This window comes from Prunus avium, chromosome 5 (assembly GCF_965620075.1).
Source record: "Prunus avium chromosome 5, drPruAviu1.hap1.1, whole genome shotgun sequence".
Classification (NCBI taxonomy): Eukaryota; Viridiplantae; Streptophyta; class Magnoliopsida; order Rosales; family Rosaceae; genus Prunus; species Prunus avium.
Genome location: NC_142288.1, coordinates 773,714 through 801,390, shown reverse-complemented (window position 1 = coordinate 801,390; position 27,677 = coordinate 773,714). Strand labels below are relative to the sequence as shown.

General features: G+C 39.0%; 1 non-coding gene across 1 annotated transcript; it reads right to left on the bottom strand.

The window, feature by feature from the left end:
- Positions 1 to 10,750: 10,750 nt before the first annotated feature.
- On the bottom strand, positions 10,751 to 10,857 carry LOC148294198 (small nucleolar RNA R71). Its single transcript, XR_015836200.1, has one exon. It is a non-coding gene; the product is annotated as a small nucleolar RNA R71 (small nucleolar RNA).
- Positions 10,858 to 27,677: the final 16,820 nt, after the last annotated feature.

Genomic DNA, 27,677 nt, shown 5'->3' with positions numbered 1-27,677 from the left:
AATTGGAGTGGTTGGTGTTTTTGGTAGTTCTAGAGATCGGATTTCACTCAAACTTAACCAAATGACTCCTCCCACCATATTGTGATGTTGCCCCAGTTTTGGGCTCGATCCGAAATCAATAGGTGTAAGAAATTGGACAATTCAAGTTCAAAGGCAGTTCGTTCCTAATTGGAGTGATTGGTGTTTTGGGTAGTTTTCGAGATCGGATTTCACTCAAACTTAACCAAATGACTCCTCCCACCATATTATGATGTTGCCCAAGTTTTGGGCTCGATCCGAAATCAATAGGTGTTAAAAATTGGACAATTCAAGTTTAAAGGCAGTTCGTTCCTAATTGAAGTGGTTGGTGTATTCTATAGTTCTAAAGATCGGATTTGACTCAAATTTAACCGAATGACTCCTCCCACCATATTATGTTGTTGCCCATGTTTTGGGGTTTATCCGAAATCAAAAGGTGAAAGAAATTGGAGAATTCACGTTCAATGGCATTTCGTTCCTAATTGGGGTGGTTGTTATATTGGGTAGTTGTAAAGATCGGATTGCACTCAAAATTAACCAAATGAATCCTCCCATCATATTATGATGTTGCCCAAGTCTTGGGCTCGATCCGAAATCAATAGGTTTAAGAAATTGGACAATTCAAGTTCAAAGGCAGTTCATTCCTAATTGGAGTGGTTGGTGTTTTGGGTAGTTCTAGAGATCGGATTCCACTCATACTTAACCAGATGACTCCTCCCACCATATTATGATGTTGCCCAAGTTTTGGGCTTGATCCGAAATCGATAGGTGTAAGAAATTGGACAATTCAGGTTCAAAGGCATTTCGTCCCTAGTTGGAGTGGTTGGTGTTTTGGGTAGTTCTAGAGATCGGATTTCACTCAAACTTAACCAAATGACTCCTCCCACTATATTATGACGTTGCCCAAGTTTTGGGCTCGATCCGAAATCCATAGGTGTCAGAAATTGGACAATTCATGTTCTAAGGCAGGTCGTTCCTAATTGGTGTGATTGGTGTTTTGGGTAGTTCTAGAGATCGGATTTCACTCAAACTTATCCAAATGACTCCTCCTACCATATTATGATGTTGCCCCAGTTTTGGGCTCGATCCGAAATCAATAGGTGTAAGAAATTGGACAATTCAAGTTCAAAGGCAGTTCATTCCTAATTGGAGTGGTTGGTGTCATTCCTTGTCCCCAGCACACGTATATCTTTAGGGGTCACTAAATTTCTAGCCACTCCAATGGCAACATCGTTGTCCAGGAGTATTGAGTCAGTTACTGTCACAGGCCCCCGTGCGGAAGCAAAGTAGGGCATCCATACTGGTGCCGCTGCTTGGCCTCGTGTCTGAGTCGGTGGAGCTAGGTTGAGATCTAACGAAAAAGGGTAGGAAGAGGCCATTTGATTTCTCACTCTTTGTTCTTCTTTCTTTTCTGTTTTGTGTGTTTCTGAGTTTGTGTTTTTCACCCGTTCTTTTTACCTTTTTATAGACTTAGTCTGCTAAACCCTAGCCGCTGCGGTTCTGGGTTATGTGTGGACCTTACGGCTTATCTCTATATATCGCCGCACCCATTTCCCAACCTCCCCTTAATTGCATTTTCACCTTTCACAACCTTCAAAGTGAAAAAGTCGTCCCGCTTCACCCAAGAGGCCAATAATTCTGGCTTGGGGGATGTGAAAGCGGCCTCTGCGCGCCGACACGTCCCTCACCTCTTTTGCCCGTGACCTCACAGGAGCCGAGACATCAGGGACCACATTCTCTCTTTTCAAAAATCCCGTCTTTGCACTCCCAATTCACGTGTCATTTTAAAAATTAAAAATTAAAATAATAATAATAAAAAAACGTGTGGGCTTCGGATTTCATTGTGGGTCGGGTTTTCACCGTTGTTTAGGTTTCAAAGTGAGTTAATTTTCTTTTGGGTTGGGCTTTCAATCGTTTGGGTTTTGGTTTGCGTAAGACTGTTTGTTTAGGGCTTTCTGTTTCGAGTGTTTTACTGTTTCGTTTCTTTTGTTTGTTTGTTTTGTAATTTTTATTTTGTAATTATTTTGTTTTTGTATTTTAACTCTTGTGTGTTTTGTGATTTTTTATTGCTTTAATACCTTCATTTGTTATTTTTGACATTGCTTGTGCCTAAATTTTAAACATTGAGGACAATGTTCATTTCTAGGTTTGGGGGTATTGGAGTTTAACATGTAAATTTGGTTTTTCCTTAATTTAATTTAATTTTTTTTTATTTGCTTGTTTTTATTTTTATTTTATTTTGTTTAAGTCTTGCTTTTATTTTGATTTTATTTTGATTTTGATTTTATTCACTTTCCGAACACATTTGATGAGATTGTGATAAATGTTTGCATGACTTAAATGAAAATTGAATTTTATTTATTTTTTATTTATTTATTTATTTATTTTCCTTGTAAATTTTTATTGTAAAAAAAAAATTTTAATTAATTAATTTGGCATCGTTCTAGCATGATATGTTCGAAACCTTCTTTGCACTTGCCATTTGTTTCATAATTCTCCAATTAAAGGATTTGCATGACCTAAAGAATTGTATCAAGCATAAATTAGACTTATATAACCATATAATGTGAGCTTTTGAGCCTTGTGCTTCATTTCATGAGTGTTATACACATACTCTTATTTTCTTGTCATCAAAGTTGTTGTTTGATCTCATTATTCATTGATTTGGTTGAACACTTAAAAGTCATTCATTCTTTGCAATTTGATTTCATGACATTTAAGAAATGATATTAAGGCCCTCTTTGGATCGTTTGTACCTTTCAAGCTAACCTTATGCATGCTTAAGCATGATTTTCCATTGTTAACCATTTTGAGCCTACATGTGTAAACCTTTTCTTTCATTTTACCAATTATATTTCCTCGCCTTAGCCAGAAAAACAAATATTTACCTTTCTAAGGAACTCATGAGCTCTAATTCGGATGTGTTTTTCATGCTAAGTTTGGGAAGGGATATTACATAAAGAAAAAAGAAAAAAATTCACTCAATTGGTGAAAGAAAAGAGAAAAGTTGTGATTAAGTGGTGGTTGATTGAAAATTCATTTTTGGGCCTTCAAAAATAATTGTTGTTTGGAAAGGAGTATAAACCATTGTAAATGAAGGTATAAGGAGTTTTGATCATGTAAAAGAAAAAATCTAATCGTGATGATTCGAAGTCTTGTAAACTATTATTTTATGCTCTTACATTTTGAGTTCCTTGGACTTTGTATTATCCATACCTTTCATTTCTTACTCACCTTACACCCTTGGCCCCATTACAACCTATAATAAAGACCTAAATTGATCTTAAATGTCATATGGTTGAATTGCATGCATTTTCTTACTTTTAAGTGTTTGGCATCCTTCTTGAGATCATATTAATGCAAGTTCTTCATCTTCCTATTTTGAGTTAAGTCCTTTATGATTTAACTCTAATCTCATGTTTATAACTGAGTGTTGCATTGTAGCCCTCTTCTGAGTGATTCATTTGTGAGAGGACAACTTTGGTGAGATTTGAAGTTGAACTTGTGCTTTGTATGATTTTTAAAATTGTGTAAAAACTAAGATTGGGGAATTTGTTGCATTTGGCTATCACACTACTACACTTTGAGAATGTTGTGTTTTGAACTTTGCCACCTTGTAAATATTGTCTAAATTTGAGCTTTTAACTTTTGAGTCATGTGCATGAGTAATTTCTTTTCAGAAAATGTTCGGAAAGATTGTTTTGAGTTTTTTTTTTACTTTTTTGTTTTTTGTTTTTGTTTTTTTAATTATTTCTGTTTTTATGTTTCTTTTATTTTGCTTTTTATTTTTATTTTTATTTTCTTTTGTTTTTGTAATTATTTTTGTTTTTGTTTTTTGTTTTATTTTGCTTAAGGACTAACAAATTTAGTAAAGTTTTCTAACCACTTTGTTTTGTAGAGTTAGTAAAACGTTTGTGGGTATCGTTTCTGTTAAACCCTCAGGAGACACAACTCCTCCTACTAGGAATGCCTAGAGGTTTAAAGGCTTGCTGCATATGCTCAATGCAATCGAGTTACCTGCGGAAGTGGTTTAGTTAACTTCTTGTTTTGTTTTTATCTTTGTTTTCCTTTTGTTTTGCTCGAGGACTAGCAAAATCTAGGTTTGGGGGTATTTGATCGGTTCATAATTGTATATCATTTTGTACCCTTCTAGCTTATGATTTGGTTATGTTATTGAGTTAAACTTGTGCTTTTAATCCATTTTCTGTTTTGATAAGTCCATAATTTCATACACTTGCTTGCCTTCTTTACTTAGTGATTTTGCTTAGTTTCTCTTTATTTTGAGTCACTTACCTCTGTTTGTGTGTTTTGTAGGTTAAGATAGCAAGAGATCACATTTGATGCAATCCATGCATGTTAAGGGCTGATTGGCAAAGAGCAAGAGCTTAAAGACAAAACCAAAGTTGGGCCACACTTCTTGTCAGTCCAGTTTCGTAAGTCACCTTGCAGGTCTCATTTCAGCATTCTGCACAACTCGGATGAGGAGGCATTCTTCATAGAAGTTGTTCAATTGGGTGTCTAGTATAACATATCCAAAATTCAGCCCAATTGAACATATGTGGAGTCCTTATCCCGTCCAACACTGAACCATGCTCAGGAGGATTTGCAGCTGCCAGCTTTGAGCCTTGTCTCCTCCTTTAAGCCATGTGCCTCACCCATGCTGCAACTGACTTTGGATCCAACATAATGAGCGAAGTGGGGAGGCATTCCAGCTATGAAATTCTAAAGGAGCAAGTTGGTACATGCTGGAGTTATTATAGAGAAAGCATGTGCATGCATGTAAAGCAAAGAAATGAAATGAAGTCAATTCCAGTCTTTGTTCGGCAGCCAACTTGCAAGGCCCAAACCGCACACTTCTACTGCTCCGATGGGAATACTTTCTTCATAGAAGTTGTTCCAATGGGTGTCTAGTATAACATATCCAAATTTGAGCCCCATTGGATACGTTTTGAAACCTCTGGTCTTCCTACACCAAGCCTGGTTCAGAAAACTCGTTTTTCAGCAACCAAAAGGCAACCACATGGGTTGGCAGCAAAAGGCAATCACATGGGTTGGCAGCAAAACTGATCACCTTTGAACCCATGTGATGAAAGCTTGTGCAGCAGCAAAAGATGAAGGATGGTGTGGGAATTCATCATGTTGTTCCTCCCTCTTAGCCCTATAAATAGAGAAGCCTTCAAACTTCAAAACACACCCCAAGGGGGGGAGCTCTCAAACACTTCTCTAGAGCTCCCTTCCCTTCTCCCCCTCAAATTCTCTTAGTTTCCTTTCTAGTTTTCAATTGTTGTAATGAAATATTTGTGCTGAAATTCTCCTTAAGTTTTTCAAGTTCTACTTTACTTTTATTTGTAATGTACATTCTTTCTTAAGTATTCAAGTTTAATTAGTTTCCAAGTTTCAATTATGATTTTTGTTCTTATTCATTATGCTTATAAGTTAATATGCTAGTTTGAATGATTGATCACCATTTAGGCTTGCATGTTAGCTATCTTGGTTTGAATTAAGAGTAGACACCATGCTTTAATTCGAATTGAACTATGAATAGGAAGAGTATGTATGGACATTTGACAACAGGGATTAGATACATGCTTGGTTGTTTAAATTGTTCTTCTATGCTTAATGGGTTCCTAATGCTTAGTTTTAGGTTAGACAACAAATGATCAAATTAGGGAATTAGGAACACAAGGTTATGACCAAACACCATGGCTTAATCATACTTTAGCTAGAATCAATCCGTTAATCTAATTGAACTTGGGAACTTATTTGCTTGAGTTATTTCATTCTTTCTTGTTTTATTTATTTTCTTTTTTCATTTCTATTTTGTGAAAGGGAAACAAATTGGATCATTCAATCACCAATCCTCGAGGGATCGACCTCGCACTTACATATGCTATACTACCAAACGGCTCGTGCACTTGCGAGTATCACAAGTTGAGGATGCAGTTGAAACCATTTTGGTGCAGCTGAATCGAAGCAACATGCAGTTCGTTCCTAATTGGAGTGGTTGGTGTTTTGGGTAGTTCTAGAGATCGGATTTCTCTCAAGCTTAACCAAATGACTCCTCCCACCATGTTATGGCATTACCCAAGTTTTGGGTTCAAAGGTAGTTCGTTCCTAATCGGAGTGGTTGTTGTATTCCATAGTTCTAGAGATCGGATTTCACTCAAAACTAACCAAATGACTCCTCCCACCATATTATGATGTTGCCCAAGTTTTGGGCTCGATTCGAAATCAATAGGTGTAAAAAATTGGACAATTTATGTTCACAGGCAGTTCGTTCCTAATCGGAGTGGTTGGTGTATTCCATAGTTCTAGAGATCGGATTTCACTCAAAACTAACCAAATGACTCCTCCCACCATATTGTGATGTTGCCCAAGTTTTGGTCTCGATCCGAAATCAATAGGTGTAAGAAATTGGACAATTCAAGTTCAAAGGCAGTTCGTTCCTATTTGTAGTAGTTGGTGTTTTGGGTTGTTCTAGATATTGGATTTCATTCAAACTTAACCAAATGACTCCGCCCACCATACGATGATGTTGCCCACGTTTTGGGCTCGATCCTCAATAAATAGGGGTATGAAATTGGACAATTCAAGTTCAGAGGCAGTTCGTTCCTAATTGGAGCGGTTGGTGTATTCCATAGTTCTAGAGATCAGATTTCACTCAAAACTAACCAAATGACTCCTCCCCCCATATTGTGATGTTGCCCAACTTTTGAGCTCGGTCCGAAATCAATAGGTGTAAGAAATTGGACAATTCAAGTTCAAAGGCAGTTCATTCCTAATTGGAGTGGTTGGTGTTTTGGGTAGTTCTAGAGATCGGATTTCACTCAAACTTAACCAAATGACTCCTCCCACCATATTATGTTGTTGCCCAAGTTTTGGGCTCGATCCGAAATCAATAGGTGTAAGAAATTGGACAATTCAAGTTCAAAGGCAGTTCGTTCGTAATTGGAGTGGTTGGTGTTCTGGGTAGTTCAAGAGATCGGATTTCACTCAAACCTAACCAAATGACTCCTCCCACCATATTATGAGGTTGCCCAAGTCTTGGGCTCGATCCGATATCAATAGGTGTAAGAAATTGGACAATTCAAGTTCAAAGGCAGTTCGTTCCGAATTAGAGTGGTTGGTGTTTTGGGTAGTTCTAGAGATCGGATTTTACTCAAAGTTAACCAAATGACTCCTCCCACCATATTATGATGTTGCCCAAGTTTTGGGCTCGATCCGAATTCAATAGGTGTAAGAAACTGGACAATTCATGTTCAAAGGCAGTTCGTTCCTAATTGGATTGGTTGGTGTTTTGGGTAGTTCTAGAGATTGGATTTCACTCAAGCTTAACCAAATGACTCCTCCCACCATATTATGATGTTGCCAAAGTTTTGGGCTCGATCCGTAATCAATAGGTGTAAGAAATTGGACAATTCTGGTTCAAAGGAAATTCGTTCCCAATTGGAGTGGTTGGTGTTTTGGGTAGTTCTGGAGATTGGATTTCACTCAAACTTAAGCAAACGACTCCTCCCACCATATTATGATGTTGCCCCAGTTTTGGGCTCGATCCGAAATCAATAGGTGTAAGAAATTGGACAATTCAAGTTCAATGGCAGTTCGTTCCTAATTGGCGTGGTTGAGGTTTTGGGTGGTTCTAGAGATCGGATTTCACTCAACCTTAACCAAATGACTCCTCCCACCACATTATGATGTTGCCCAAGTTTTGGGCTCGATCCGAAATAAATAGGTGTAAGAAATTGGACAATTTATGTGCAAAGGCAGTTCGTTCCTAATCGGAGTGGTTGGTGTATTCCCTAGTTCTGGAGATCGGATTTCACTCAAAACTAACCAAATGACTCCTCCCACCATATTATGATGTCGCCAGTTTTTGGCTCGATCCGAAATTAATAGGTGTAAGAAATTCGACAATTCAAGTTCAAAGGCAGTTCGTTCCGAATTGGAGTGGTTGGTGTTTTGGGTAGTTGTTAAGCTCATAATTTCATACATATACATGCCCTATTTACTTACTTCTTTTGCTTAGTTTCCTAGATTTCTAAGTTATTTGCCTCCCTTTGTGTGTTTTGTAGGCCAAAAGAGCAAGAGAGCATAATTCATGCAATTCAAGCATGTTAAGGCCTAATTTGGATGAATGGAAGAAGAGCTTAAAGACAAACTCATTTTTCCTACAGCCTCTTGCCAGTCCAGTTTCGTGGGTCACATTGCAAGATCTGTTTCAGCAACCTACACAGCTCGGATGAGGCTGAATTCTTCATGAAAGTTGTTCCAATGGGTGTGTACTATAACATATCCAAAATTCAGCCCCATTGGATAAATCTGGAGTCCGTCACCTAGCAAACACAGACCCATGCTCAGGATGGATGTTTGTCAGCGAGCAAAACGAGTTAACAATTTGTTTCGGCCTTAACTTCCTCCTCCGAGCTTGGATTGGGCCAATACTTGTGTGGTTGGATCGTACACATTCTGAACTTCACAATGGACATCTTAAAGTCTTCATTTGATTCAGCCTAGCCCAATTCGTAAGCCCTTGAAGTTGCTGGTCATGCTGACATGAGGATTAGCTGGTTGGAAGCTTGGTCATGGTGAGCTAGGCATGAGCTATTGTAGCTGGTTGGAAGCTTGGTCATGGTGAAATGAAGATGAGCTAGGGCTGCTGGTGGGATTTATTGGTGAAGTGCATCAACCAATTCAGATTTTATAATGCAAGTGTTGTATGCATTAGTGAAGTGCATCAACCAAATTAGATTTTATAATGCAAGTGTTGTATGCATTAGCCATATTGAATTCAGATTTATCACTCCCCTCTCCCTATAAATACCACATCCATTCCACATTCAAGACACAACAAATCCTGGGATTCACAACCCCACAATTCACTCCAACCATCCTCAAACACTCTCACAATCCCAAACACTCCAACAATCACCAAAACAACTCCAGCTTTCTTCTCTTCCATTTCCCTACGAATTTCATCTTCTTTAGCCATCACCACTCACTCAAACTCATCCCAAATCACCTCCATATCCTTCATACATCTTTCTAGAAGTGGGGAAGCTCTTGGAGAAGCATTAGAAGTGGAGAAGCACTTGGAGAAGCCTTGGACACCACAAGAACTTCAGAAAAAGGGTTTTTCTACTCTTATTGCATTCATTATGTTTTCTCATTTCTGTTCAAGTCTCTTTTCCATTATGAGTAGCTAAATCCATAACTAGGGCTTCGATGTAACCTAACATGAATATTCTGGGTTTATAAGTTTGGAGTTTCAGGTTTGATTCATGATTCATGTTCTTATTCATTATGCTTATAAGTTAACATGCTTGTTTGAATGATTGATCACCATTAGAACTTGTTTGTTAACTATCTTGGTTTGAATTAAGAGTATACACCATGCTTTAATTCGAATTGAACTATGAATAGGAAGAGTATGTATGGACATTCGACAACAGGGATTAGATACATACTTGGTTGTTTAAAATGTTCTTCTATGCTTAATGGGTTCCTAATGCTTAATTTTAGGTTAGACAACAAATTATCAAATTAGGGAATTAGGAACACAAGGTTAGGACCAAACACCATGGCCTAATCATACTTTAGCTAGAATCAATCTTTGAATCTGAATTAGACTTGTTACTTGAATCTTTATAACCCAGAATTGAATTGTTATGGTGAATCGAATGCCCTAGTCACCAAACCTGTGTTTTAACCTTCAAAACCACCCTTTGTTACTTTTGTTTACTTGCTTTCCATTGCAATTTCAGTTTGTTCATTTCTTTCTATAATCACAAGCATTCTCACTTCAAAGTTCATTTTGCTGCATTTGTTTTCAAACTCACTCTTGCTTTAAATTCTGTTTTAGATTTAACTTCCTAACTTCTTGAATTCGGTAATCTAAAGTACATAACTAATTTGAACTTCTCAGTCTTCGTGGGTACGACCTCGTACTTATCCTGCTATACTACTAATTGCCCCGTACAATTGCGAATTAACATATTATTAACAACAAATTTTGGCGCCGTTGCCGAGGACTGAACGAAAGTTCTTCCCTGGTTATGTGCCCAAGGTTACCCTATTCTTTTTAGTGTTTCTAATTAATCTAATTTTCTGTTTCAGGTAGTTTATGTCTAACAGGCCATTCCTTGAACAAGTGAGGTCTTCGTTCCAACGTTCCAGATCTTTGAACGCAGGACCATCATTGCAACCGAATCGTGTGACATCTGAAATTCAGAATCGTCTAGAAAGGGAGTTGTCAACTGCAAAAGAGCAAGCTCTTGCTACATTTACAAGTCTTGCTCTCCACACTGAACTTCCTAGTTCTTCACCTTCAAATTCGGAAGCAAGTTCAGACCAAGAAGAAGAAGAAATGATGGCTGCCATTGAGTTCATGGGAGAACTTGATATCCCAACAATTCCAACATCTCCTTCAAGCATTTTGCTGCCCACTGTAGCTCGAAATTATGAGCTTAAATCTTCTCATCTTAATATGCTACCCTCCTTTTATGGTTTACCTAATGAAGATCCATTAACTCATATAAAGGATATTTTTAATGTTGTGAGTTCTTTTCCCTTGACAGGTGTGACAGAAGATCAACTTCGAATGAGAGTGTTTCCATACACTTTAAAGGATAAGGCGAAGTATTGGTTGAATTCTTTGAAGCCTGGTTCACTCACTACATGGGCTGCCATTCAAAAGAAGTTCCTGGAAAAATACTTCTCCACGCAAAAGACCGACATGCTTAGGGACAAGATCTTATTATTTGCACAGCAAGATGATGAATCGTTTTGTGAAGCATGGGAGAGATTCAATGGGCTGCTCAACCAATGTCCTCATCATGGGATTCCATTGAAGCTTCAAATGCGTATGTTTTATAAAGGACTAACCCCTTCTAGTCATAATATAGTCACCAATTTTGCAGGTGGTTCTTTTAAAACCAAAACTCCAGAAGAAACGTACGAACTCTTTGAGGAGATAGCAATGGAGACCCAACATACGGATACAAGAGGTAAACCTGTTATTAGTGGTTCTAATGATGCTTCTAGTGTGCAGATTTCAAAACTGGAACAAAAGCTAGATGCTCTTCTTGCATTGAACTCAAGAAACCCTCCGAAGGAAGTGTGTAGCATCTGCGAAACTCATGACCATGCTACCATAGCTTGTCCACTTGGGGCTGGATATCCAGAATTTGTGCAAGAGCAAGCTAAGGTGGTAAATTCCTACAACCAAGGTCCAAGAAATGATCCATACTCTCAAAGTTATAATCCAGGTTGGAGGAATCATCCAAACTTTTCATGGAGAAATACCCAGAATCAAGCAAATCCCCCTTCATTCCAAAGGCCACAACAATCATCATCATCATTGGAAGATATAGTGAAGCAGATGGCAATCAACCAATCCAATTTTCAGCAAACTACACAAGCTGCCATCTCCAAATTGGAAGTCTAATTAGGCCAAATAGCTGCTGAAATAACTCAAAGAGTGCCTGGGAAATGGCCAAGCCAAACTGAGATCAATCCAAAGAACCCAGAAGCCAAGGCCATTCATGTGCTTAGATCAGGTAAGATCATTGATAATAAAGATGATTCTAATCTTTCAAATGATGTTGTGATTGTAGAAAATGAAGAGGAGGAGACCATGGCCACGGAAGGAGAACAACTCAAAACTTCTCAATCTGCTCCTAAGGCCAAATCAGATTCTCAGAAATCCGATCAATTCCAATTGCATAAAAGGGATGACAAATTTGTGCCACCACATCTTCAAGAAGATAGATACGTGCCACCCGCTCCATATGTTCCACAGATTCCATTTCCAGGCCGTCTTAAGAAAGCAAAGCAAGATAAGGCTTTTAAAGAGATTTATGATATTTTGAGTAAAGTTAATATCAATTTGCCTTTGCTTGATCTTATTGAACAGATTCCTGCATATGGAAAATTCATCAAGGACTTGAAAACTCACAAGCTCAATTTCGCTCCAAATGAAGGAGTAAAGCTCGACCAGAATATAAGTGTTGTATTGCAAAGGAAGCTTCCACCAAAACTAGATGATCCTGGCAGCTTTGACATTCCCATTAACATTGGAGGCAAGAAGGTTGGAAGAGCCATGTTGGACTTGGGAGCAAGCATCAATCTAATGCCATATTCAGTATATCAAGAGCTTGGCTTAGAAGGGATGAAGAAGACTTCAATGCGACTTGAACTAGCTGATCATTCTATAAAATATCCAAAAGGTATTGTAGAAGATATTCTAGTTCAAGTTAATACACTAATTCTCCCTGCTGATTTTGTAGTGATGGACATGGAACACAATCCAAATGGAGATCGTGTTGATCCCATTCTCCTAGGCAGGCCATTCATGGCCACTGCAGACACAATCATCAAAGTGAAAGATAGCACCCTCTCCATGACTGTTTTGGGTGAAACTGTTGAATTTAAAATGCTTAATGCTCTATCTCAACCTTCTATCTCTCTTGATTCTTGCTTTTCAATTGATGTTGTGGATCATGAGGTTTCTTCCAAAATTTTGCAGAGAAAGTCTAATGATGCTCTAGAAGCTGTCTTAACACAAGAAGAGGAAGATCTTTGTGAATTGGAGTTCCAAGAAGTGGTGGCTGCCTTAGAAGTGTTTCCGCCATACCCACCATCCTTTAGGCCACCAATCGAGCCTCTTGGACCATCATCCACGAAATTGGTGCCATCCATTGTCATCCCACCAAAGCTAGAACTTAAACCTCTTCCCAATCATCTCAAATATACATATTTGGGTGCTAACAAAACTCTCCCTGTTATAATTGCTGCAGGTCTCTCCTCACATGAAGAAGAGAGCTTAATTAAAGTTCTAAAAGAGCATAAAACAGCCATTGGGTGGACCATAGCAGACATCAAAGGAATTAGTCCAAGCATGTGTATGCACCGAATTTTAATGGAAGAAGACAGCAAACCATGCCGTGATGCCCAAAGGAGGCTAAATCCCAACATGAAAGAGGTGGTTAGAGCTGAAGTTTTAAAGCTACTCGATGTAGGAATCATCTACCCAATTTCAGATTCTAAGTGGGTGAGCCCTGTGCAAGTTGTTCCAAAGAAGTCCGGAATCACCGTTGTGAAGAATGAGAAGAATGAGATAGTTCCTACACGAACTGTCACTGGTTGGAGAGTTTGCATTGATTACAGGAAGTTGAACACATCCACTAGAAAAGATCATTTCCCCTTGCCTTTTATTGATCAAATGCTTGAACGTTTATCTGGCCATGCTTACTATTGTTTTCTTGATGGTTTTTCAGGTTATAATCAAATTCCCATTGCTCCGGAAGACCAAGAGAAAACCACATTCACATGCCCATTTGGTACGTTTGCTTATAGAAGGATGCCATTCGGTTTGTGCAATGCCCCAGCAACTTTCCAAAGATGCATGATGTCAATCTTTTCAGATATGGTGGAACGATTCGTTGAGGTATTTATGAATGATTTTTCAGTTTTTGGTTCCTCTTTTGATAATTGTCTTCACCACTTGTCTCTAGTGCTTAAAAGATGCCAGGAAACAAATCTGATTTTGAATTGGGAGAAGTGTCACTTCATGGTGAGACAAGGCATTGTACTAGGCCATGTGATTTCAAGCAAGGGAATTGAAGTGGATAAAGCCAAGATTGACCTCATCTCAAATCTTCCACCCCCTACCTCTGTTAAAGGAATTAGAAGCTTTCTAGGTCATGCTGGATTCTATAGAAGGTTCATCAAAAATTTCTCAAGCATTACAAGGCCATTGTGTAATCTCCTTGCTAAGGATGCTGTTTTTGAGTTTAATGAAGCTTGCATGGAAGCTTTTTCTACCTTGTAGAGGGAGCTAACTTCAGCCCCTATTATCATAGCTCCGGATTGGTCTTTACCATTTGAAATAATGTGTGATGCCTCTGACTTTGCTATTGGTGCAGTTTTAGATCAAAAGAAGAACAAGCTGCCCCATGTGATTCATTATGCTAGCCGGACCTTGAATGATGCTCAAATAAACTACTCCACAACAGAGAAGGAGTTGCTTGCTGTGGTTTTTGCTTTAGAAAAATTTCGTTCTTACCTTGTTGGTTCTAAAGTAATTGTTTATTCTGACCATGCAGCCCTTAGATACTTGCTCACTAAGAAGGATGCCAAACCACGCTTGATTAGATGGATTCTCTTGCTACAAGAATTCGATTTGGAGATTCAAGATAAGAAGGGATGTGAGAATGTGGTAGCTGATCATTTGAGCAGAATTGTGGTTGAAGAAAAAGGAGGAGCTGTGCTACCCTTGAATGAGACTTTCCCTGATGAACAACTATATGCTGCCCAAGTCAAAGAGCCATGGTATGCTGATTTTGTTAATTATCTTGCTTGTGGTGTTCTTAGAAATGATCTAACTTCTCAAGATAAGAAGAAGTTCTTTTCCATGGTGAAACATTATGTTTGAGATGAACCTTTCTTATTCAAGCATTGCCCGGATCAACTCATCAGAAGATGTGTTCCAGAAGAAGAGCAAGAAAGCATACTTAGGCATAGCCACGAATTGGCCTGTGGAGGTCACTTTGGAGCTAAGAAAATAGCACTTAAAATTCTGCAATCTGGTTTCTTTTGGCCCACTCTATTTAAAGATGCATTTAATTTTTGTGTTAAGTGTGATAGGTGCCAAAGGATGGGGAACATAAGTCGCATGAATGAAATGCCATTGAATAACATACTTGTTGTGGAGCTCTTCGATGTGTGGGGTATTGATTTCATGGGACCATTCTCATCTTCCTTTGGTTATACTTACATACTTGTTGCTGTTGATTATGTGTCTAAATGGGTGGAAGCTATAGCCACCAAAACCAATGATCATAAGGTGGTGCTAAAGTTCTTGAAGGATAATATTTTCACAAGGTTTGGTACTCCAAGGGCTGTCATGAGTGATGGAGGCAGCCACTTCTGTAACAAGCCATTCGAAGCACTCATGAAAAAGTACAACATCACCCATCGAGTCTCTACACCATATCATCCTCAAACTTCTGGTCAAGTGGAAATAAGCAATAGAGAAATAAAGCACATCTTGGAGAAGGTGGTGAACAATACAAGGAAAGATTGGGCAGCCAAGCTCAATGATGCATTATGGGCTTATAGGACAGCATATAAGACTCCCATTGGAATGAGCCCTTATCGTCTTGTGTTTGGGAAAGCTTGTCACCTACCAATGGAGCTTGAACACAATGCCTTTTGGGCCATCAAGAAGTTGAATTTTGATCTGGACAAGGCTGGCCATGTTAGAAAATTTCAGCTCAATGAATTGGAAGAAATTAGACATGAGTCTTATGAGAATGCAAAGCTTTACAAAGAACGAACCAAGAGTTACCATGACAGAAACATTCAACGGAAAGAGTTCTCCAAAGGTATGTTAGTTCTTTTGTTTAACTCACGTTTGCGTCTCTTTCCAGGAAAATTGAAGTCTAGGTGGCTTGGGCCATTCACCGTGGTCAATGTTTCTTCCTATGGAGCTGTGGAAATTCAAAACCCTAAAGATGGATCAACTTTCAAAGTAAATGGACAACGTTTAAAGCCATTCTATGAGGGAATTTCAGCTGGTATTCAAGCAGGCCATGTGGTGGATCAACTTCCCTTTGTACCATCAACTTAGCTGATTACATAATGTCTTGCCAAGACATTAACTAAGGCGCTTCTTGGGAGGCAACCCATGTGTTCAAGAAGAAGGTGCTTGGTAGCAATCGACCTAATCGCATCAAGGGGAAGCATTTCAATCCTTTCTCTTTACTTGTTTTGTTTTTATTTTTAGTCATTTTAAGTTTTTGTTCCTTTTTATAAATAAATAAATAAATAAATTTATTTTTATTTTTATTTTTATTTTTTTCATATAAGCTAACTTTTGGTAACCCCAGTGAGCACCTCCGTCAATACAGTGTCTAGGAGTTCTTTAGGCGACACCTTCGGTGTCTAAGAAGTTTGGGTTTTAAGCGGGACCATTGTGACCCCTCCAACCTTCCCGGATCCCCTGGTTGTGTTTTCTGAGGCTCTTAAACTGGTCATCCGTGAGTTGCTTATATATATTATTTATTTATTTATTTTATTTTATTTTATTTTTATTTTCTAAACCTTCTTCTTAACTTTTCCCTTTATCATTTGTTTGTTCTCAATCATCTTTTGTATGCTTTAACATTGAGGACAATGTTCAATTCAGGTCTGGGGGGAAGGTTTTCAATTTCAATTTTCTTATCCATTTGTGTTTTCAATTTTCGTTCTCTTGTCATTATTTATTTATTTATTTATTTATTTATTTTTTTTAAGAATGTCATACAATCAATGCTATGGAGCTGCTATTTGAGGTTTTCATATCAGAATTTTGCACTTCACAAAGCTTTTGCTCTTAGAATTCTGGTGGCTAAAGTACCATGCTCAAATTCTTGAAGGAAAATAGTGGAGACTACCCTAGTGAGCTATATCGAGCCTAATTGCTTTCTTGAGAGGGTTTAAAGTGTTCTATTTCTCATCCATACTTATTTTCTTCAATTCACTCTAATTGATCTCATCATTTCATTTTGATTGAATACTAAGGATGATTCTCTTTTGCAGATATCATGTGCTTGCTCTCATTCATGAATGAACTCATTAAAGTGATGCTAGGCTATGTGTGTATAACCATTCTATGTGCTTTCTTTTCACCCTACTCATATGTGTGTTCCATTAGCCCTCTTGAAGCCAAACACTTAAAGCCTTTTTCTTCTATCACCCTCATCATTTCCCTACCTTTGTATCTCAATCTGAGATACTTGACATATTGTAGCCATACCCTAGTAACTTAGAAATATACCAAGGTTTGCCAACATAACGTTTGAAGCAAGGAAGTTGCAGCCATGTACCTAAATAAAAAATTTTGTGTGAATCTGTGCAATAAAGTAAAGAAGATGCAGATCAAATCAGCAAATAAGAAAGATAAAGAGAAAGTGTGTCGATTTGATCTAAGTGTGAAATATAAGGTCTATGCTAGGTGGCACCATGAAGTTTGCAGCCATGCCAATCTAAATCAATGATGCCTTGCAGATTAATGAAGCATGCAACCTTGGTATGTTCTTAAGTTATTTGTTTTTCCTTCCAATTCTTCCATTTCCCCTAAACCTTAGCCTTTCATTACAACATTGTGAAAGACCTAGCTGATCTTTGAGGATGTATTCATGGGTGCTGGTAAGTATGTGTGTATCTCTATTCTTAGTATTTAATTCCTTTCATGAGATCTAACCAAATTTGTGCTTCTATTTCATACACTCACTTATGCTTTCTTGAGAGAATTAAACCATAGGTTCTGAGTGATTGAGTGTTATTTGTGAGAATTAGAGTCGAAGCATGTTCTCTATTCAAGGTTTGAGTGTGCTTGCTTTGAAACCGTGTGCCTTTGAGCTATAGCTTCCACTTGTACACACTGATTGATCACCTATCTTGGCAACTCTATGGTGTTGGAGGTATGACTAAAGTTTTTTTTCATTTTCATTAGTTGATTTCAAAGTTAATTTTTCTAACCACTTTATTTTGTAGACTCAGTAAAACGTTTGTGGGTATCGTATCTGTTAAACCCTCAGGAGACACAACTCCTCCTACTAGGGATGCCTAGAGGTTTAAAGGCTTGTTGCATTCGCTCAATGCAATCGAGTTACCTATGAAAGTGGTCTAGTTAACTTCTTGTTTTGTTTTTATCTTTGTTTTTCTTTTGTTTTGCTCGAGGACTAGCAAAATCTAAGTTTGGGGGTGTGTTAAGCTCATAATTTCATACATATACATGCCCTATTTACTTACTTCTTTTGCTTAGTTTCCTAGATTTCTAAGTTATTTGCCTCCCTTTGTGTGTTTTGTAGGCCAAAAGAGCAAGAGAGCATAATTCATGAAATTCAAGCATGTTAAGGCCTAATTTGGATGAATGGAAGAAGAGCTTAAAGACAAACTCATTTTTCCTACAGCCTCTTGCCAGTCCAGTTTCGTGGGTCACATTGCAAGATCTGTTTCAGCAACCTACACAGCTCGGATGAGGCTGCATTCTTCATGAAAGTTGTTCCAATGGGTGTGTACTATAACATATCCAAAATTCAGCCCCATTGGACAAATCTGGAGTCCGTCACCTAGCAAACACAGACCCATGCTCAGGATGGATGTTTGTCAGCGAGCAAAACGAGTTAACAATTTGTTTCGGCCTTAACTTCCTCCTCCGAGCTTGGATTGGGCCAATACTTGTGTGGTTGGATCATACACATTCTGAAATTCACAATGGACATCTTAAAGTCTTCATTTGATTCAGCCTAGCCCAATTCGTAAGCCCTTGAAGTTGCTGGTCATGCTGACATGAGGATGAGCTGGTTGGAAGCTTGGTCAAGGTGAGCTAGGCATGAGCTATTGTAGCTGGTTGGAAGCTTGGTCATGGTGACATGAAGATGAGCTAGGGCTGCTGGTGGGATTTATTGGTGAAGTGCATCAACCAATTCAGATTTTATAATGCAAGTGTTGTATGCATTAGCCATATTGAATTCAGATTTATCACTCCCCTCTCCCTATAAATACCACATCCATTCCATATTCAAGACACAACAAATCCTGGGATTCACAACCCCACAATTCACTCCAACCATCCTCAAACACTCTCACAATCCCAAACACTCCAACAATCACCAAAACAACTCCAGCTTTCTTCTCTTCCATTTCCCTACGAATTTCATCTTCCTTAGCCATCACCACTCACTCAAACTCATCCCAAATCACCTCCATATCCTTCATACATCTTTCTAGAAGTGGGGAAGCTCTTGGAGAAGCATTAGAAGTGGAGAAGCACTTGGAGAAGCCTTGGACACCACAAGAACTTCAGAAAAAGGGTTTTTCTACTCTTATTGCATTCATTATGTTTTCTCATTTCTGTTCAAGTCTCTTTTCCATTATGAGTAGCTAAATCCATAACTAGGGCTTCGATGTAACCTAACATGAATATTCTGGGTTTATAAGTTTGGAGTTTCAAGTTTGATTCATGATTCATGTTCTTATTCATTATGCTTATAAGTTAACATGCTTGTTTGAATGATTGATCACCATTAGAACTTGTTTGTTAACTATCTTGGTTTGAATTAAGAGTATACACCATGCTTTAATTCGAATTGAACTATGAATAGGAAGAGTATGTATGGACATTCGACAACAGGGATTAGATACATACTTGGTTGTTTAAAATGTTCTTCTATGCTTAATGGGTTCCTAATGCTTAATTTTAGGTTAGACAACAAATGATCAAATTAGGGAATTAGGAACACAAGGTTAGGACCAAACACCATGGCCTAATCATACTTTAGCTAGAATCAATCTTTGAATCTGAATTAGACTTGTTACTTGAATCTTTATAACCCAGAATTGAATTGTTATGGTGAATCGAATGCCCTAGTCTCCAAACCTGTGTTTTAACCTTCAAAACCACCCTTTGTTACTTTTGTTTACTTGCTTTCCGTTGCAATTTCAGTTTGTTCATTTCTTTCTATAATCACAAGCATTCTCATTTCAAAGTTCATTTTGCTGCATTTGTTTTCAAACTCACTCTTGCTTTAAATTCTGTTTTAGATTAAACTTCCTAACTTCTTGAATTCGGTAATCTAAAGTACATAACTAATTTGAACTTCTCAGTCTTCGTGGGTACGACCTCATACTTGTCCTGCTATACCACTAATCGCCCCGTACAATTGCGAGTTAACATATTATTAACAACAGTAGTTGTAGAGATCGGATTTTACTCAAATTTAACCAAATGACTCCTCCCACCATATTATGATGTTGCCCAAGTTTTGGGCTCGATCCGAAGTCAATAGGTGTAAGAAATTGGACAATTTAAGTTCAAAGGCAGTTCGTTCCTAATTGGAGTGGTTGGTGTTTTGGGTAGTTCTACAGATCGGATTTCACTCAAACTTAACCAAATGACTACTCCCACCATTTTATGATGTTGCCTAAGTTTTGGGCTCGATCCGAAATCAATAGGTGTAAGAAATTGGACAATTTATGTTCAAAGGCAGTTCATTCCTAATCGGAGTGGTTGGTGTATTCCATGGTTCTAGAGATCGGATTTCACTCAAAACTAACCAAATGACTCCTCCCACCATATTATGATGTTGCCCAAGTTTTGGGCTCGATCCGAAATCAATAGGTGTAAGAAATTGGACAATTCAAGTTCAAAGGCAGTTCGTTCCCAATTGGAGTGGTTGGTGTTTTGGGTAGTTCTAGAGATCGGATTTCACTAAAATTTAAGCAAATCACTCCTCCCACCATATTATGATGTTGCCCAAGTTTTGGGCTCGATCCGAAATCAATAGGTGTAAGAAATTGGACAATTTATGTTCAAAGGCAGTTCGTTCCTAATCGGAGTGGTTGGTGTATTCCACAGTTCTGGAGATCGGATTTCACTCAAAACTACCCAAATGACTACTCCCACCATATTATGATGTTGCCCAAGTTTTGGGCTCGATCCGAAATCAATAGGTGTAAGAAATTGGACAATCCATGTTCAAAGGCAGTTCGTTCTTAATTGGAGTGGTTGGTGTTTTGGGAAGTTATAGAGATCGGATTTCAGTCAAACTTAACCAAATGACTCCTCCCACCATATTATGATGTTGCCCAAGTTTTGGGCTCGATCCGAAATCAATAGGTGTAAGAAATTGGACTATTCAAGTTCAATGGCAGTTCATTCCTAATCGGAGTGGTTGGTGTACTCCATAGTTCTAGAGATCGGATATCACTCAAAACTAACCAAATGACTCCTCCCACCATATTATGATGTTGCCCAGGTTTTGGGCTCGATCCAAAATAAATCGGTGTAAGAAATTGGACAGTTCAAGTTCAAACGCGGTTCTTTCCTAACTGGAGTGGTTGGTGTGTTGGGTAGTTCTAGAGATCGGATTTCACTCAAACTTAACCAAATGACTCCTCCCAACATATTATGTTGTTTCCCAAGTTTTGGGCTCGATCCGAAATCAATAGGTGTAAGAAATTGGACAATTCAAGTTCAATGGCAGTTCGTTCCTAATTGGAGTGGTTGGTGTATTCCATAGTTCTAGAGATCGGATTTCACTCAAAACTGACCAAATGACTCCTCCGACCATATTATGAGCTTGCCCAAGTCTTGGGCTCGATCCGAAATCAATAGGTGTAAGAAATTGGACAATTCAGGTTCAAAGGCAGTTCGTTCGTAATTGGAGTGGTTGGTGTTTTGTGTAGTTCTAGAGATTGGATTTCTCTCAAACTTAAGCAAATGACCCCTCCCACCATATTATGATGTAGCCCCAGTTTTGGGCTCTATTCGAAATCAATAGGTGTAAGAAATTGGACTATTCAAGTTCAAAGGCAGTTCGTTCCTAATCAAACCTAACCAAATGACTTCGCCCACCATATTATGATGTTGGCCAAGTTTTGGGCTCGATCCGAAATCAATAGGTGTAAGAAATTGGACAATTTATGTTCAATGGCAGTTCGTTCCTAATCGGAGTGGTTGGTGTATTCCATAGCTCTAGAGATCGGATTTCACTCAAAACTATCCAAATGACTCCTCCCACCATATTATGAGGTTGCCCAAGTCTTGGACTCCTCCCACCGTATTATGATGTTGCCCAAGTTTTGGGCTCGATTTGAAATCAATAGATTTAAGAAACTGGACAATTCAAGTTCAAAGGCAGTTCGTTCCTAATTGGAGTGGTTAGTGTTTTGGGCAGTTCTAGAGATCGGATTTCACTCAAACTTAACCAAATGACTCCTCCCACCATACTATAGTGTTGGCCAAGTTTTGGGCTCGATCCGAAATTAATAGGTTTAAGAAATTGGACAATTTATGTTTAAAGGCAGTTCGTTCCAAGTCGGAGTGCTTGGGGTATTCCGTAGTTCTAGAGATCGGATTTCACTCAAAACTAACCAAATGACTCCTCCCAGCATATTATGATGTTGCCAAAGTTTTGGGCTCGATCCATAAATTGGTGTAAGTAATTGGACAATACAAGTTCAAAGGAAGTTCGATCCTAATTGTAGTGGTTGGTGTTTTGGGCAGTTCTAGAGATCAGATTTCACTCAAACTTAACCAAATGACTCCTCCCACCATATTATGATGTTGCCCAAGTTTTGGGCTCGATCCGAAATCAATAGGTGTAAGAAATTGGACAATTCAAGTTCAAAGGAAGTTCGTTCCTAATTGGAGTGGTTGGTGTTTTGGGTAGTTCTAGAGATCGGATTTCACTCAAACTTAACCAAATGACTCCTCCCACAATATTATAATGTTGCCCAAGTTTTTGGCTCGATCCGAAATCAATAGGTGTAAGAAATTGGACAATTCAAGTTCAAAGGCAGTTCGTTCCTAATTGGAGTGGTTGGTGTTTTGGGTAGTTCTAGAGATCGGATTTCACTCAAACTTAACCAAATGACTCCTCCCACCCTATTATGATGTTGCCCAGGTTTTGGGCTCGATCCGAATTCAATAGAAGTAAGAAATTGGACAATTTATGTTCAAAGTCAGTTCGTTCCTAATCGGAGTGGTTGGTGTATTCCATAGTTATAGAGATCGGATTTCACTCAAAACTAACCAAATGAGTTCTCCCACCATATCGTGATGTTGCCCAAGTTTTGGGCTTGATCCGAAGTCAATAGGTGTAAGAAATTGGACAATTCAAGTTCAAAGGCAGTTCGTTCCTAATTGGAGTGGTTGGTGTTTTGGGTAGTTCTGGCGATCGGATTTCCCTCAAATTTAACCAAATGACTCCTCCCACCGTACTATGATGTTGCCCAAGTTTTGGGCTCGATCCAAAGTCAATAGGTGTAAGAAATTGGACAATTTATGTTCAAAGGCAGTTCGTTCCTAATCGGAGTGGTTGGTGTATTCCATAGTTCTGGAGATCGGATTTCACTCAAAACTAACCAAATGACTCCTCAAACCATTTTATGACGTTGCCCATGTTTTGGTCTCGATCCGAAGTCAATAGGTGTAAGAAATTGGACAGTTCAAGTTCAAAGGCAGTTCGTTCCTAATTGGAGTGGTTTGTGTTTTCGGTAGTTCTAGAGATCGGATTTCACTCAAACTTGACCAAATGACTCCTCCCACCATATTATGATGTTGCCCAGGTTTTGGGCTCGATCCGAAATTAATAGGTGTAAGAAATTGGACAATTCAAGTTCAAAGGCAGTTCGTTCCTAATTGGGGTGGTTGGTGTACTAGGTAGTTCTGGAGATCGGATTTCACTCAAACTTAAGCAAATGACTCCTCCCACCGTATTTTGATATTGCCGAAGTTTTGGGCTCGATCCAAAATCAGTAGGTGTAAGAAATTGGACAATTCTTGTTGGAAGGCAGTTCGTTCCTAACTGGGGTGGTTGGTGTGTTGGGTTGTTCTCGAGATCGGATTTCACTCAAAACTAACCAAACGACTCCTAGCACCATATTATGGTGTTGCCAAAGTTTTGGGCTCGATCCGAAGTCAATAGGTGTAAGAAATTGGACAATTTATGTTCAATGGCAGTTCATTCCTAATCGGAGTGGTTTGTGTATTCCGTAGTTCTAGGGATCGGATTTCACTCAAAACTAACCAAATGACACCTCCCACCGTCTTATGATGTGGCCCAAGTTTTGGGCTCGATCCGAAATCAATAGGTGTAAGAAATTGGACAATTCAAGTTCGAAGGCAGTTCGTTCCTAATTGGGGTGGTTGGTGTATTGGGTAGTTCTAGAGATCGTATTTCACTCAAAACTAACCAAATGACTCCTCCCACCATATTACGATGTTGTCCAAGTTTTGGGCTCGATCCGAAATCAATAGATGTAAGAAATTGGACAATACAGGTTCAAAGGCAATTCGATCCTAATTGGAGTGGTTGGTGTTCTGGGTAGTTCTGGAGATTGGATTTCGCTCAAACTTTACCAAATGACAACTCCAACCATATTATGATGTTGGCCAAGTTTTGGGCTCGATCCGAAATCAATAGGTGTAAGAAATAGGACAATTCAAGTTCGAAGGCAGTTCGTTCCTAATTGGGGTGGTTGGTGTATTGGGTAGTTCTAGAGATCGTATTTCACTCAAAACTAACCAAATGACTCCTCCCACCATATTACGTTGTTGTCCAAGTTTTGGGCTCGATCCGAAATCAATAGATGTAAGAAATTGGACAATACAGGTTCAAAGGCAATTCGTTCCTAATTGGAGTGGTTGGTGTTCTGGGTAGTTCTGGAGATTGGATTTCGCTCAAACTTTTCCAAATGACAACTCCAACCATATTATGATGTTGGCCAAGTTTTGGGCTCGATCCGAAATCAATAGTTGTAAGAAATTGGACAAGTCAAGTTCAAAGGCAGTCCGTTCCTAATTGGAGTGGTTGGTGTTTTGGGTAGTTCTAGAGATCGGATTTCACTCAAACTTGACCAAATCACTCCTCCCACCCTATTATGATGGTGCCCAAGTTTTGGGCTCGATCCGAAATTAATAGGTGTACGAATTTGGACAAATCAAGTTCAAAGGCAGTTCGTTCCGAATTGGAGTGGTTGGTGTTTTGGGTCGTTCTTGAGATCGGATTTTACTCAATCTAAACCAAATGACCCCTCCCACCATATTATGATGTTGCCCAAGTTTTGGGCTCGATCCGAAATCAATTGGTGTAAGAAATTGGACAATTTATGTTCAAAGGCAGTTCGTTCCTAATCGGAGTGGTTGGTGTGTTCCATAGTTCTAGAGATCGGTGTTCACTCAAAACTATCCAAATGACTCCTCCCACCATATTGTGATGTTGCCCAAGTTTTGGGCTCAATCAGAAATCAATAGGTGTAAGAAATTTGACAATTTATGTTCAAAGGCAGTTCGTTGCTAATCGGAGTGGTTGGTGTATTCCATAGTCCTATAGATCGGATTTCACTCAAAACTATCCAAATGACTCCTCCCACCATATTATGAGGTTGGCGAAGTTTTGGGCTCGATCCGAAATCAATAGGTGTAAGAAATTGGACAATTCAAGTTCAAAGGCAGTTCGATCCTAATTGGAGTGGTTGGTGTTTTGGGTAGTTCTAGAGATCGGATTTCACTCAAGCTTAGCCAAATTACTCCTCCCACCATATTACGATGTTGCCCAAGTTTGAGCTCGATCCGAAATCAATAGGTGTAAAAAATTGGACAATTCAGGTTCAAAGGCAATTCGTTCCTAATTGGAGTGGTTGGTGTTTTGGGTAGTTCTAGAGATTGGATTTCACACAAACTTAAGCAAATGACTCCTCCCACCATATTATGATGTCGCCCCAGTTTTAGGCTCGATCCGAAATCAGTAGGTGTAAGAAATTGGACAATTCAAGTTCAAAGGCAGTTCTTTCCTAATTGGAGTGGTTGGTGTTTTAGGTAGTTCTAGAGATCGGATTTCACTCAAACTTAACCAAATGACTCCTCCCACCATATGTTGATGTTGCCCAAGTTTTGGGCTCGATCCGAAATCAATAGGTGTAAGAAATTGGACAATTCAAGTTCAAAGGCAGTTCGTTCCTAGATGGAGTGGTTGGTGTTTTGGGTAGTTCTAGAGATCGGATTTCACTCAAACTTAGCCAAATGACTCCTCCCACCATATTATGATGTTGCCCAAGTTTTGGGCTCGATCCGTAATCAATAGATGTAAGAAATTGGACAATTTATGTTCAAAGGCAGTTCGTTCCTAATCGGAGTGGTTGGTGTATTCCGTAGTTCTAGAGATCGGATTTCACTCAAGACTATCCAAATGACTCCTCCCACCATATTGTGATGTTGCCCAAGTTTTGGGCTCGATCAGAAATCAATAGGTGTAAGAAATTGGACAATTTATGTTCAAAGGCAGTTCGTTGCTAATTGGAGTGGTTGGTGTATTCCATAGTCCTAGAGATCGGATTTCACTCAAAACTATCCAAATGACTCCTCCCACCATATTATGAGGTTGGCGAAGTCTTGGGCTCGATCCGAAATCAATAGGTGTAAGAAATTGGACAATTCAAATTCAAAGGCAGTTCGTTCCTAATTGCAGCAGTTGGTGTTTTGGGTAGTTCTAGGGATCGGATTTAACTCAAACATAACCAAATGACTCCTCCCACGGTATTGTGACGTTGCCCCAGTTTTGGGCTCGATCCGAAATCAATAGGTGTAAGAAATTGGACAATTCAAGTTCAAAGGCAGTTCGTTCCTAGATGGAGTGGTTGGTGTTTTGGGTAGTTCTAGAGATTGGATTTCACACAAACTTAAGCAAATGACCCCTCCCACCATATTATGATGTTGCCCCAGTTTTGGGCTCAATCCGAAATCAATAGGTGTAAGAAATTGGACAATTCAAGTTCAAAGGCAGTTCGTTCCTAATTGGAGTGGTTGGTGTTTTGGGTAGTTCTAGAGATCGGATTTCACTCAAACTTAACCAAATGACTCCTCCCACCATATTATGATGTTGCCCCAGTTTTGGGTTCAATCCGAAATCAATAGGTGTAAGAAATTGGACAATTTATGTGCACAGGCAGTTTGTTCCAAATCAGAGTGGTTGGTGTATGCCATAGTTCTAGAGATCGGATTTGAATCAAAACTAACCAAAGGACTCCTCCCACCATATTATGATGTGGCCCAAGTTTTGGGCTCGATCCGAATTCAATAGGTGTAATTAATTGGACAGTTCAAGTTCAAAGGCTGTTCGTTCCAAATTGGAGTGCTTGGTGTTTTGCGTTGTTCTGGATATCGGATTTCACTCAAACTTAACCAAATGACTCCTCCCACCATATTATGATGTTGCCCAAGTTTTGGGCTCGATCAGAAATCAATAGGTGTAAGAAATTGGACAATTCAAATTCAAAGGCAGTTCGTTCCTAATTGCAGCAGTTGGTGTTTTGGGTAGTTCTAGGGATCGGATTTAACTCAAACATAACCAAATGACTCCTCCCACCACATTATGATGTTGCCCAAGTTTTGGGTTCGATCCGAAACCAACAGGTGTAAGAAATTTGACAATTTATGTTCAAAGGCAGTTCGTTCCTAATCGTAGTGGTTGGTGTATTCCATAGTTCTAGAGATCGGATTTCACTCAAAACTATCCAAATTACTCCTCCCCCCATCTTATGCGATTGCCGAAGTTTTGGGCTCGATCCGAAATCAATAGGTGTAAGAAATTGGACAATTCAAGTTCAAAGGCAGTTCGTTCCTAATTGGAGTGGTTGGTGTTTTGGTTTGTTCAAGAGATCGAATTTCACTCAAACTTAACCAAATGACTACTCCCACCATGTTATGATGTTGCCCACGTTTTGGGCTCGATCCGAAATCAATAGGTGTAAGAAATTGGACAATTTATGTTCGAAGGCAGTTCGTTCCTAATCGGAGTGGTTGGTGTATTCCATAGTTCTAGAGATCGGATTTCCCTCAAAACTAACCAAATGACTCCTCCCACCATATTATGTGGTTGCCCAAGTTTTGGGCTCGATCCGAAATAAATAGTTGTAAGAAATTGGACAATTCAAGTTCAAAGGCAGTTCGTTCCAAATTGTAGTGGTTGGTGTTTTGGGTAGTTCTAGAGATCGGATTTCACTCAAACTAAACCAAATGACTCCTCCCACCGTATTATGGGTTTTCCCATGTTTTGGGCTCGATCCGAAATCAATAGGTGTAAGAAATTGGACAATTCAGGTTCTAAGGCAGT